Consider the following 13,096-nt stretch of genomic DNA (forward strand, 5'->3'; position numbering starts at 1 on the left):
CATTAAGCCTCAAATAAGTGTGACATAATTGTACAGATATGATTCATCCTGTTCCCAAAAAAAAGCAATGTCTTAGTTGCACAAAATGAGAAAAATGTGAGTAATGAATGCAAAGAGGAAATTTTTGCATGGTGTGTGCAATCCATTCTCTGCATGCTACCTTCCTGCCTCGGGGGTGTGCTCCTTTTCATGAGGAAGAGGGAGGGTGCAAATCAATCTCAATTCTCCCATCATGCTGTTCCTCACTGTCTGTCTCCCACTTGAAGAAGGGATGCTCTTGCGATGAGCCGCGCTGCCAATTTGGTGCCTCCGCCCGCCACCCGTCTCTCCATTGTCTACTTGAAAAGTCACAATTGTCCCCCTCTGGGTTGACAATTGAAATGATGAATTGGACTGGCTGTGACTGTGGTTGCCATGGCAAACGTGCTTCAGGATGGAAAATGGAAAAACAACAACATCTTTATCCACCTGGGAGCCAATTGGATCACAAATGGCCAATGAGAACTGTGTCACTGGACCAGGGTGAGCTGCCAAATATGGGCGTGGCTTATCAGTTGAGCCTATTTTCAATCCACTCTCACACACACTTGTTGTCAATTTAACAGATGTTACTGCGACGTTGTTGAAAACAGCCTACTCTGGAGAGAAAGGGAAGGCGCAATCACAGGAATGGCCGTTTGCTTGTGATGGCATAAACAAAGCCATGAATTTGTCAGCCATCACGCCGTCGCTTGTTCTCGCTGCCGTGCAGCGCTCCCCGGACATCCTCTCAGCCACGGAAAAGTTTGCGCTCCACTGCTTCGCTCTCTGCTGCCCTCGAAATTTCCTCCAAGACTTGGAGAGGTTCGGTGGATTGCAGGTTCCGGCAAATTCTCCCTTGCCATCAAAGTTTTAAGGCTAAAGGGATTGTGCACATCCTCTGCCTCGTGCGTTTTTGTGCCTAGTGGATCTTCACTCAGAGCTCGGAGTGCTTGCTAGGTCGAGTCCTACCGCTGGAGTGGCAGCACCTGCCAAGCTGCTTCTGCTAAACCACACTGCGGAGAACGACGGAAAGTCAACAGGTCGATGTTAACTTATATGGCCAAGAAGCTGCTGAATCGATCCGCAAAATGCACTTGGACTTGTTCAAATACGATTTGCAGGATGTCAATAATTTTTGCTTTATTTTTTGCGAGCCAAAATTTAGTGTTGTGGTGTTAAGACCAAAACAACTCATCAGCAACACATGGTAGACACATACCGCAAAATCAACTCAAACCCCCCCCCCCCCCCCCCAAAAAACATTTTATAGACGTTTACCGGAGCCTAGATGTTATAGAAAAAGATGTACAGTACTTACATTCCAACATGATATTTAATGTCTAATGTTACAAATTTATGTAATAAAGTACTTTGTTTCCAGATAACGAGTGCATATTATGCACAGAATTTTATATAACAATAATCACAGGCATGCAGTATATTCATTATCCTCTGCAAAGAAAGATTAATATTTCTGCGGCTTACTGAGGATTGACCGTCTCTATGAATAATAGAAGAAGTATTACGATGTCCAGCTAGGTCAGGGAAGTCAAGGTACAACTGCACGTATTTGGATTTTTTGCTGTGACATCTTTTGTTATTCTACTTGAATTTGTTTGGGTTTCTTTAGGCAAAGTTTCAATTTTATACACGGGGAGATTGCTACTTGTGTGTCATTTGACTTTATTGCGGATGCATTATGGGAAAAGTTACAGTCCCACCCCCCTTGACCGTTTGTGAGCCAGCTGTGAGGGCGCGCTAATGGCGCTGAGAAAGTGTGTCAGCACACCCTCTGAGCCGCCGGGGCACGCTTACATAACAGCGCTGGCCCCGCTGCCTTGTCGAGCCCTTGCTCTTATTAGAGGGCGGAATGAGAGGAAAAAAAGGACAGATAAAGGAGGAGACGTTCCGGAATCAAGTCAACATATGCTCGCTACGTCTCACCCCTTTTTGGGCAACATATCTTGTACTTGGCATACATTTTGATTACTGATCCATTTGCTACTACTTAGCATTGCTGGAGTCTGTCCCATTTGATTTTGAGTGTAAAATTCACCAATCAAGTGAACTGCTGCCACCATTCATCTATTTATCTAGTTCAGGGTGGCAGGGAGCTGGATCAAACTGTTGCCACACTACACAGCAAAATCGCCAGTGTTAAATTAACACTGAGTAGTGTTAAATCTTAACACGAGAAAAGTGTTTATATTTGTCCACACCAATGAGTTTAAATCTGACACTTTTCAAAGTGTTACTTTACTTTACTTTACTCTACTTTACATTACCAGTGTTACTCCTACATTGTATAGTGTTAAAAATCTACACTAGTAAACACAGAGTAGTGTTGAAAGTACTCTACATTAGTGTCAGTGTTAAAAATGTAACTCAAACTAACACTTCACTCTGGTAAAAGCTATTTCATTTATATAGCATTCTTCCTCCTCGCAAGGCCCTCAAAGTGCTTTTGACTACTGATAACAACATCAGGAGCAGCTTAGGGATTCAGTATGTTCCTCGAGGATACTTTGACAGGGTCAGAAGATGACCATTCTACCACAAAGTCACACTGCCCCAATGACAACACGTAGATGTATCGCTACTGAAATGCCGACACCACGCTGGAAATTGGAAAGTTTGTTCTTCACCGGAAATGAGGGTGTGGTCAATTTAACACTCACGGTAATGCTATTCAGGTTACACTTAGCTTCCACTCCAACACTTCAGTAAATTTACTCTGACAGAATTTTTTTTTTATCCTTAGTGTCAGAATAACACTGTTTACACTTGATTTCATCGAACACTGTCAGATTTGCTGTGGACCAGTAAGCAACCTGGTGCAAGCAGCCACCTTATTGTGCTCATCCGTTTAGATTTTTAGCCACAGAAGCTTCCTCTAACCTTTCAAGGGCACAATTTTGGTAAACAGCTGATGAGTTTACTCTTACATCTTTTCTAAAGGACATTTTAATGAGATTGCGAATAACCTCAGACCTCAAGCCTGAATGTTATTGAGCGGCACGAATCATTTCCAGCAAATGCTACACTTGCACTCCTCATTACAGGGTAAATATTTTCACTTATTTTTATCGCTCTTGTCCACTTGAAAGCAGCCTTACATCATAAGTTAAGGTGTGCTGCCTATTTGGCATCCTAAGAGAGAGAGGATACTAATTAGCCAATTGCTAATTAAGCCCAAATAGAGGATTAATGAACATATCGGGTGAGTGCCGGGGAGAGACCTCCCATTGGCTTTCACTGCCCGCAGGCGCTTGATCCTGGCTAGTTTTGGTGTATCCTCTAAGACATGTGGATTCTTTTCAACAATCTCAATCTAATCTCCATTACTCAGCTGCACAAGGCGAGCTCACATGGGACGCCGCAAGCGCAGGAAATAATAATATGGGCGCTCTCGCAACGGCTCGCCGGCCTTGTAAAACAAAGTCGTCCGACTTAAAACATTATGAGGGCTGCAGCACATCGCAACCAAGTGCTTCATAACACAAAGCTGCCGAGCCAGCTTTAAGCTAACGCAGCCATGCGGCGGCTCTCTTGTTTGTTATTGCAGAGGGTTGTAAACAAAACACTCCTAGGATCCACTCATAAATATTCTGAAATGCATTTGAAGATTGCTTTAAAGAAACAAAAAGAATGGAGGATCTCAGTTCGTCACAAGGTGAATGAAATCTTCATCAGGAAGCTCCTGTTTCTTTCTCACTTTGCCTTCTCTCCCGTCTTGCTCTGCTGTCATGTCTCCCACTGGCATCCCTGTGGTGCTCAGCGCTCCGCAGTCAGCTCCTTTGCCGTCTATGCCTCTATAACTCCAAGTACGTCTTCGCCAGACCCACTGCTGCACTCTGCTGTGCTGCTGTCACCTCACCGCAGTAAGACTGGAAGGCAAAAAAAAAAGGCAGTAAATGGGCTTTCACCCGCTTTGTACCTTCAAGGCACTCAAAGCGTTTTACCACTGTCTCATCATTCACCTATTGATGACAGAGGATCGGGAGCAACGAGGGCTTCAGTATCTTGCTAGTTTGTGACTGTGGACGACAACAATTCGCACGTCGCAAAGTCGGCCTAAAACTGCTTCAAACCAACATGGCTGACGTGTGCGCTTCAAGGCATCACTCTTGAGCTTTCTGTGTGTCTGGCCATGACAATCAAGTGTCCCAAATTTCATCACAATTACACTTACTAGTGGCAAAGACTAATTTATTTATTTTTCCTAACTCCCGGAGGTTGCGACTGACAGAGCTTTGGGGGCTTGTTTCCGAGACCACTGAAAGAAGTAAACACAGAAGCTCCTGGAAATGTTTTTGCGTTTTGGTTGTTAAAGGTCCACATTTTGTCCAGATCTGGAAAATGATGTGAATTTTTGAGTATGTTCAGGAAGAAGAAAAGTAGGCTAAGATTTACACTAGGAAGACAGTAAAATAAAAAATAGAAACAATTTAAATGTGGCAGTCGTGGCTCAGGGTGTAGAAACGGTCGTTCAGTAACCAGAAGGTCGGCTGTTCGATCCTCGCCTTTCCCAAGTCATGTGTCGTTGTGTCCTTGGGCAAGGCACTTCACACACATTGCTTCCAGTGCTACTCACACAGGTGTATGGAAGGTGCGAATGTTTGGTGGTGGTCGGATGGGCCGTAGGCGTACACTGGCAGCCACGCTTCCGCTGTGGCTACTTAAGTCGCTTACCGCCACCACAGTGTGAATGTATGAGCTGACGAATAATGCAACAGCTGTGGAGTGTCTTTGAGTATCTGATTAGATAGAAAAGTGCTATATAAATTTAATGCATTATTATTATTATTATTATTATTATTATTATTATTATTATTATTATTATTATTATTATTATTATTAAAATAAAAGTCACTCAAGGGTTGAGGAACAAACTCACGACCTTCAGATTGGGAGACTGCTACACTCTCACCTGAGCTATGCCCCTCCTACCGTTTGCTTATCTCCAAGAGACCAAAGACATGGTTGTTGGTCTCTTGGAGGAAGATTGAATGGAATCATGGAATCAGTTGCAAGTTGAATTCAGCCAAATGGGCTCTTTGTGTTTGTTGAATTTTCTGTCTTTTCTGAAAATAACTTCAGCAGTTATGCTTTTAGGCTAACGTCTACTTTAAAGTTTCATGTAGCTAACGTCCTGCACGTTTTCCTGCACGGGTTACTGAAGCTTTTTGTTTGTCGGGTCATGATGAACACATGTACCAAATTTCACATCAATTACACATACTAAAAAAAATTAAACAAAAACAAAATAATAATAATAAAATAAATTTAAACGTCATCTTCAAGCCAATGAGGTCAACTGTGCGTTTTGCAGCATGGGTTCCTGAGACTTTGACCTTGCTTCCTGGTTTTACTAAGAATTCCTCATTGCTATTCAGCATTTGCCGGCATGCTGCGTACTCCTGACAAGCTTCTATGCACCGCACGCAGCAGGAAGCCGTCACCCTTGGGCGTGCATACTGCAGCAGCATGAAGTAGGGGGAGGTGGATGCACCTTCACTTGAGAGAGCGACTGCACGATGACAGAGACAACATGAAAATAATGCAGGGAGAGAGTTGGCCATTATTGAGAAACGGGGGCGTCCCCTGCGAAACCGTCTTCGTGCGTCCTGACGTTGCGGGCCGTTTAATAAGCGATGTTGTCTGTGAGCGGATGATGTGCGCTGACAGTGCCAAGTAGCCAATGCTAATTGGTGCCGGCTGACGAGAGAGCGAGTGCAGCAATGTTGGGCAGCAGAGTGCGCTCGCTGCTTCTTCTATGATCTTCAATCGATATCAAGTAAGCTACACAAATGCAAGGACTTGTCTTTCTTCTGTTTGGAATCATTTGCTCTGGAGTCCCAACCGTCACCAGCATCAAGTCTTTAGTAACTGTACAGAGTCGTGGTGAGACCATACAGGTAACCTAGGACAAAACCAGACAGCAAATGTTGTATCCAGCAAACATTATACACAAGAGAGCCATGCTCATCTGGCTTGTGGTTCCTATAGCTGCGGTCACAATCCCTTGATTGCTGCATTTCGTGCATTTGCTCGCTACTCCCTGGCTTTGATCAATATTTTATCGGACGCATTACGCAAGCGCGCTAATGTGCTGTGCAAGTGTGCAAATGTGCCCATGCTTGACATTTGGCTGAAATGTCTTTCATGCTGACACAGCCACAGAGAAGCAACCCACCCCGCCAAGATAGCCGGCGCCCTCCTTCAGAGACTGTGACCGCTGTGATGCATCGGTGCGTGATCGCTGACCGTGGACGTCACGAGGACTATTGGGGGCAGGGGGTCCTCCATGCTGGTAGACTACAGGTGCCACAGGTGACTCACTTGGCTGCACACAACAGAATACCTTGTACAATTTTCAATTACTGAAATGACATAAAAAGTCAGCCATTTTGGTTTTAAGCCGCCCTTATAGAGTCAATTTGGTCAATTTCAGGGTAGCTTTAAAGATGTTTTATTTTCCTCGCTTTTGTGCGACCGTTATAAAATTTGAACTGACAGACAATTCTAAATGGGGTTTGCGTTTACCAGGGGCGGATTTAAGAAATTTTGGGGCCACAGGCAAAGGTAGGCATGGCGCACTTTGGAATGAGAAGACAGATACATATATTTTAAATAGGAATGTTCAATACCACTTTTTTTTTTCAGACCGATACCGATACTTAACTCTTGAGTAGTCACAGATACTGATACCAGATACCAGTACCACTAGTAGATAAAATTCCCTCCCAAAAAAAGACAGATCATTTTAAAGACAGACCCAAAATCCCAATATAGTACTTTTCCTTAAAATTGCATGACGTAACTTTAGAACTCTCACAGCACATCCCTGTCTCATTCTGAAAACAAATGTGCACAACACAGTATAGGGCTTCTTATTCGTTGATATACTCAAGCGTTAATGTAGAAATTTGAGGATTTTTTTCTGCTTTGCTGTATCTCTGAGGCAAATACTGCACTCTCTACTCCACTATTGTACATTATGTTGCTGGTTGTATATTTCAAACCCTTCCTGCTCAGCGAAAACCATATACCCCCCAAATGATGATGTAATGCTTAAAGTGCTGGGTGACTTCTTAAGACAAAACTTAAAACAACATATCATCTTGGGCCAGTTTGGAAAATGCATCATGACCAGCCTGAAAACAGGCTGGCTGCAACTCACAGGAGCGACTAGTGATGCTACAAATATATGAACATTGTTTAAACTGTTCAACAGCACATTAATTCATTTCAAATGAGCTTAAAAATGGCACGTAGCCAGGATAGTGACGTACTTGTCCCGGCTTGTTCTAAAAATAGCAACCGCCATGCGGGGGTGGTATGCTGGAACGATAAGGGGCTCTCCCAAATTCAATGAAATGAAGAAATACTTATCTATAGAAGGATCCTTTGTTGACATTTTTTTTTGCGCATGCGCGATGGTTGAGTGGCAGAAAACATGGCTGGCTGTATAGACACAGCGTATACGAAGAAAGTTAGAGGCGGCGAAATCGCCGCTAGTTAAGCACTTTAACGGCCAAAGGGCGGAGGAGGCTTACGGAGAAGCTTAATGTATTTATTGCCGACAAAACTGAAACTATTGAAGGCCCATATGAGACGTGGGATGATGACAAAATTTGGTCCGACTCAACTGTTTCCTGGCCACACATCTGCTTTGGGGACATTTACTCTTATTTAATACAAAGTCCTGTGCAAAGCTGGGTAATCATTCTTGATAGATGTGTTTTTTGTAGTGTCAAAGGAGGGTCTATCGCATTACAGTTAAGTTTGTGGAAGTATGTCACTCCAAAACCATCCCCCTAACACACTCAACAATCATTAGTTCCATGCCGGAATTATGTCAACAAGCAGCCCAACTTAATCTTTATTTATTTTTGGAAATGCAGTGACTTTAGTACAGTGACACTTCTAGCATCTGGTCTCTAGTTAACAACTTAATATCACAGCTTACACAATTCTTCTTTTCAAATCCAGTCTTGGACAAACATGTAGCATAAGCATACTAGCATTGTAGCACCTTTAATGCAGCTGTCAGGATATGACTTAACAACTATAGCTACTGCGTACACAAGTGAGGTCGGCAAGTATCAAAACACAGCTGCAGAATGCAATATTTATTCGGATAAGATAAATAATATGTGGACACTCAAGTGAAAAACTCGGCACACAAATATATTTTGTCTCATTTATAGAATCCCTAACACAATTCTGATACTCGTTGCCTTTTGATCCTCCATTCGTAACGCTGGACGGCCTTTTCTTTAGCCTTCTCATTTACCGATCCAGGATAGCCCATTTCAAGACGAGGAACAAATCAGGGTGGTTGTCGATCACGCTTTGGAACACCTGAATAAGACCGCAAAACAGTATGACTCAGCAACTTATAATGCACAAACTCGATTTATTATTTCTTTGAATCTGCTTTAAATCGGCTTCTCTTTAGCCTCCTCCAAATGTGCAAAACCATCGAACTCCATGTAAAACACGTTTCTTGCCACACAGTTTCCCGTGATGCAACGCACGAAACATAAACAATACGTCACACAGGATCCTCCTATACAGAGTCGCCATATAGACGCAGTGAAAATATTTGTCATGTTTGGTAACTTGCCAATAAACTTTTTGCTTTACATTCTCCTTTATTATCAGTCTCACTAGCTGCAGTCACTTCATGTTCTTCTGCTCTATTTTGGCATAGAGTTGCAGATTTCTTAGGTGCTTTCTCTTCACATGTGCAGTAAGATTGACCGATCCATTAGTGGAAACTGAGGGGGCTCCCAAGAAACATACGATACAAGAAGCATTCTGCTGGCATTTTAGCAAAATGATTTGAATCAAAAACACAATTAATGTTCGCAAATAACTAAAAACTATATTGGCTATTAGTGTATGAGGAATTTTATGGGGCCCTCTAGTAACGTGAGGCCCGAGGCAACTGCCTAGGTTTACCTAATGGTAGGTCCGCCCCTGGCGTTTACATCATTTTGTGTGGCCCGAAAATGGCGGTGAAGGTACATCAATATTTATTGTATGTCAATTTGACCTTGATTAATGTCAGTGTTGGTTGTCCTAAGTATTACCTGTGTTCCATAATGGAGAATTCAAATCTGGCTCTCAATTTTCTCCCAGCTCGAGGATAATGAATGTAGCCTGTAGCCTGCGTACTGCCAAGCAATTAGTAAATAATGAACTTGCTTGCTTTCTTTCCCACTTAATTAAGTCTTTTTTCCCCCTACTCTGACAAACAACCTCGGCAAGCCTCTTGATCAACTCCCCTGCTATGCATGCACGGGCCACTGTGAGGTTTCTCCGCTTGAGGCCGTGTGGTCTCGGCGGACCCCCTGGCAGTGCATTACTGTGCCCTTGATTGTTAGCATCATGCTAATCTGAGCCGGAGAGCCTTGTAGTCAATAAGCAGTCGGCGCCAAAGAAACATCAGAATGTGGCAGCTTGTATTTACGCGTGCACATGGCCGCCGGCCAGGTTTGCTTTTTCGTTCTGTCTAGTCAACAAGTACCAGATGTGAATATTTTGACTACCTGAGTTTATCTCCGACAGATGGCCTCACACTTTTTTAAATTCTGCAGTTGAGAAGAATTTCAATTGTCGTCATGAGTAATGCATTTCTGATCAATTTGAAATGTAAATTGACACGGTTGCCGTATATTGATTAGGCACCATGCCTTGGAGCAACAGAGGCTTAATTGATTTAATGAAATCAACTGTCAGCAGAGGAAGCTCCCTCTTCAGAGTCAGGTTTTCTGCCTAGTTGGGTTGCAGTTGAAATTTTTATTTTGGTTGTGGTGCCATTTTGAGCTTCAAATGCAGTTAGTTGTAAAAGTCATTCTTTCTTCAGCAACATCACAATTTAGTCTCCTTAGACCGGTTGCAGTAGCAATCAAACGTTTACGTGATACAATTTTCAACGTGAAAATTCTGAAAATGTAAACATTGCAGCACTTTATTTGTACTTTACAAAGTTTTCTGCTTAAAACTGTTGCAGAAGAAGTCAAGGAAGCGTTTGCTGCGTTGCAGTTTGAAAACAACACCTTTAAATATTTGCTATGTATTTAGGTCCAACACAAAGTTTTCTACCTTGATGGGTAGCAGTAAAAAAATGAAATGAAACTTTGGAACATAACAAAAAATACTGCAGTACTGTATTTAGGTAGAACACAAAGTTGTCTACTTGGACACGTAAGTAGAAATCAAAGATAGTATTTTGAATGTAAACAAATTTGCTAGTTGTAAGTATTGCTGTACTGTATTTAGATAAAAAACAAAGGGGAGTTTGGGGTAAATAGTGCCAATTTTTACTTAATACGCAAGGGGATTACAGCAGTGTTAATTTTGACAATACATTTTAATTTAGTCTTAGTTATTGTCTTTTGACTAAAATTAAGTAAAGTTTTAGTCATACTTTAGTCATGTCATACCGCGGTGAGGTTGTCTTGTCATTTCCTGTTTTATTTTGAAAATTCTGACTCCTTTCATTTCAGGTCACTTGCCCTTCCTCATGTGGTGTCAGTGTCAAATTCTGATTCCTGATTGTGTCCACCTGTTTCCCATTACCCTCATGTGTTAAATGGTCTGCGTCTCCCCTGTCTTGTGCCTAAGTGTTTTCGTCAAGCCAGTCACAGTCCTCAGCCTTGTTGTCCTAGTTAAGGAGTGATATTGTTTTGTTTGTAGTTTAGACATCCTCCCTTTTGGAGCGCCTTTAGTTTAACATTTAACTCTTTGACTGCCAGACGTTTTCAGAAAAGAGATGCTGTGGGTGCCAGCCGATTTAAGCATTTTGACTGATCTTTCAAGGTCCACAGAAAATTTTGTGTTTGGACTATGGAAACACACATACTACCAAATGAAAGATTGAACTCTCATCTTTCATATTCCGTTTTTCAGTAATCAACAATAGAAAATGGTTAGTTTCATCCAAATGCTCTGTTTTGGACCAAAATACGGAGAAATCAAGCTGGTCCCATATGCCCGCCGGGGTCCCGGTGGGGTGGGTGGGTGTTTGGTGGGCGGGTGCGCCTCCTGCACCCGCCCGGTTGGGAAGGGCCCCGCTGGTCGCTCCTCTTAACACACTGCACTAGTTTTGCACAATACATTTTGTTTATAGACGCATAGGGCACATAACACATTTTAGGGGGGTAGGGTGGAGACACCGTCTTCGCCCTACAACTCCCCTCCATCGGTTGGGGGAGACCGCAGTATTGAGCAGTGCTGCGATTCCCCGTCCGTGTCCCCGCCGCGCCACCGTGCCCCCCCTATTTTTTTTAATGCACCACATACACTCATTGACATGACTGGGAGGCAGGTGGATCGGAGCGGGGGGATATAATTTCCCTCTGCTCCATAGCGGGGGCTGTGGGCCAGTGGGGTGCCTGCCATGCCCCGTCCTGCTGCGTTGGGGGCGCGGGCCGTGTTGGGGTGGGGGGCGCTCCTGGGTTTGCTCTCCGGCCGGTGGCCCCTGCGTGGCTCAGGGGGGTTGTCCCTTTGCGCTGCCGTGGCCTGGGGGGCCCTAAGTGTTGTGCTTGCTCTGTCCTGGCCAGTGTCGACGGCTCCCCTCTTTTGGTGGAGGTTTTCATGCATGCCAGATCCACCACACCAGCATCTATCGAAATTCATACACAATCTGCTTCTTCCTCTGGTCGTTGAATCGGTGGAGGCTGATGTCTGTGGATCTCACTCTGCTTCATCTATCCTTCCTTCCTTTCCTCAGTCTCTCCTTTGGTCTCTTGAGGTCTCCCTAATTTGTTGGAATTTAGATGTTTCTGGGGTTGGTGAAAGACTCTGGTTGGTAACCCGGTGGGTAGTAGGTGTCTGGTCAGTGCTGGATTTCACTTTCTTTTTTTTCTTTGATCCTTCCTCGGGTCGCCTGACAACCTCACGACTCTAGCTGGATTCTGAAGTATTCAGTTTAGGTGAACGGTATAGGATTTTTAATAGGTTTTAGGTGAACTAATGAGTACACACACACACGCACGCACACACGCACACACACACACACACACACGCACATGCACATACTCACGCACATACAAAATAAAAAAAAATAAAAAAGAGAGAGCAATGATGATGACATGTCAAATCGGTAAAATTACCGAATGAACAATACTGAGCTCTTAGGAAAAATAAATAAATGAATAAATAAATAAAAAAAGAAGGGCAAGGGGCGGCGGCAGGGCAGCAGAGAGAGGGAGGAGGAGGAGGAAGAAGGGTGAAGAGGGAGAAGGGACCGGGAGGCGGAGGATGGGCGGGGAGAGGCGATGAGGGAGAGGCGGCAAGGGGGATGAAGGGGGAGGGGAGAGGAAACCACGGGGCACCCCGGAGGCCCATCCGCCCCCCGAACCGCGTCACCGGGCACGGAGCGACGGGCCGCAGACACTAGGGAGAGCACCACAACGCCACCACCTAGCAGCCAACAGAGGGGCAGAGCCGCCCACGCTGAGCCAGGGGGGACAGCACCAATAAAGTTAACCCACTGGCATGCAGTGATTCCGAATATTAACCCTTAGTGCCCATTGGAAGTGAATCTTGAGGAGTTGGTGACTGTAAGGTGTCATTTGATGTGGTCTATTCGATCCTGCTGGCAGCAACTGGGTTCCTGAGTATAAAAACACAACCATTAGTTACAAATTGCCAAATACAGAAACAGCAATATAAATTATCGCGATGTGGAGGCTCTAACAGGCAGAAATAAGTAACCAGATTTAGATTAAAAGATTCTATATATGTAACGTAGACCATGTTTGTATACATTTTGATATTTGGTTTTTATTCGAGGCAGATATTGTTTCCATTAAAAAGTGATTTATGAGGAGATTAGGTTTGTTTTTTAGCGATAGTAAGGGCTACGAGTGTAGATTGAAATTGTTTATGTGGTAAGTCAGTTGTTGTTAGGTCACCTAGCAAACTGAAAATAAGTGTCTGCAGTGTTTTGTAAACACTGGAGACAAATGTCGGAGTCTGAGAGTCCCATTTTCTTCATCATATATTGAGTAATATATGTTCTATGAATAATTCTATAGTGGTTAAGTTGTAAATTTGT

General features: G+C 43.6%; 1 long non-coding RNA gene across 1 annotated transcript in view; it reads left to right on the forward strand.

Annotated features, from left to right (window-relative positions):
• Positions 1-5,558: 5,558 nt before the first annotated feature.
• Positions 5,559-13,096, forward strand: part of LOC147160332 (uncharacterized) — a 32,744-nt gene continuing 25,206 nt past the window's right edge. Inside the window, exons 1-2 of the long non-coding RNA XR_015090565.1 lie at positions 5,559-5,818; positions 6,199-6,354. This is a non-coding gene — a long non-coding RNA (uncharacterized LOC147160332). The remainder of the gene's footprint in view (positions 5,819-6,198; positions 6,355-13,096) is intronic.

Source organism: Leptonotus elevatus, chromosome 17 (genome assembly GCF_054856555.1).
Source record: "Leptonotus elevatus isolate MCC_2025b chromosome 17, RoL_Lele_1.0, whole genome shotgun sequence".
Lineage (NCBI taxonomy): Eukaryota > Metazoa > Chordata > Actinopteri > Syngnathiformes > Syngnathidae > Leptonotus > Leptonotus elevatus.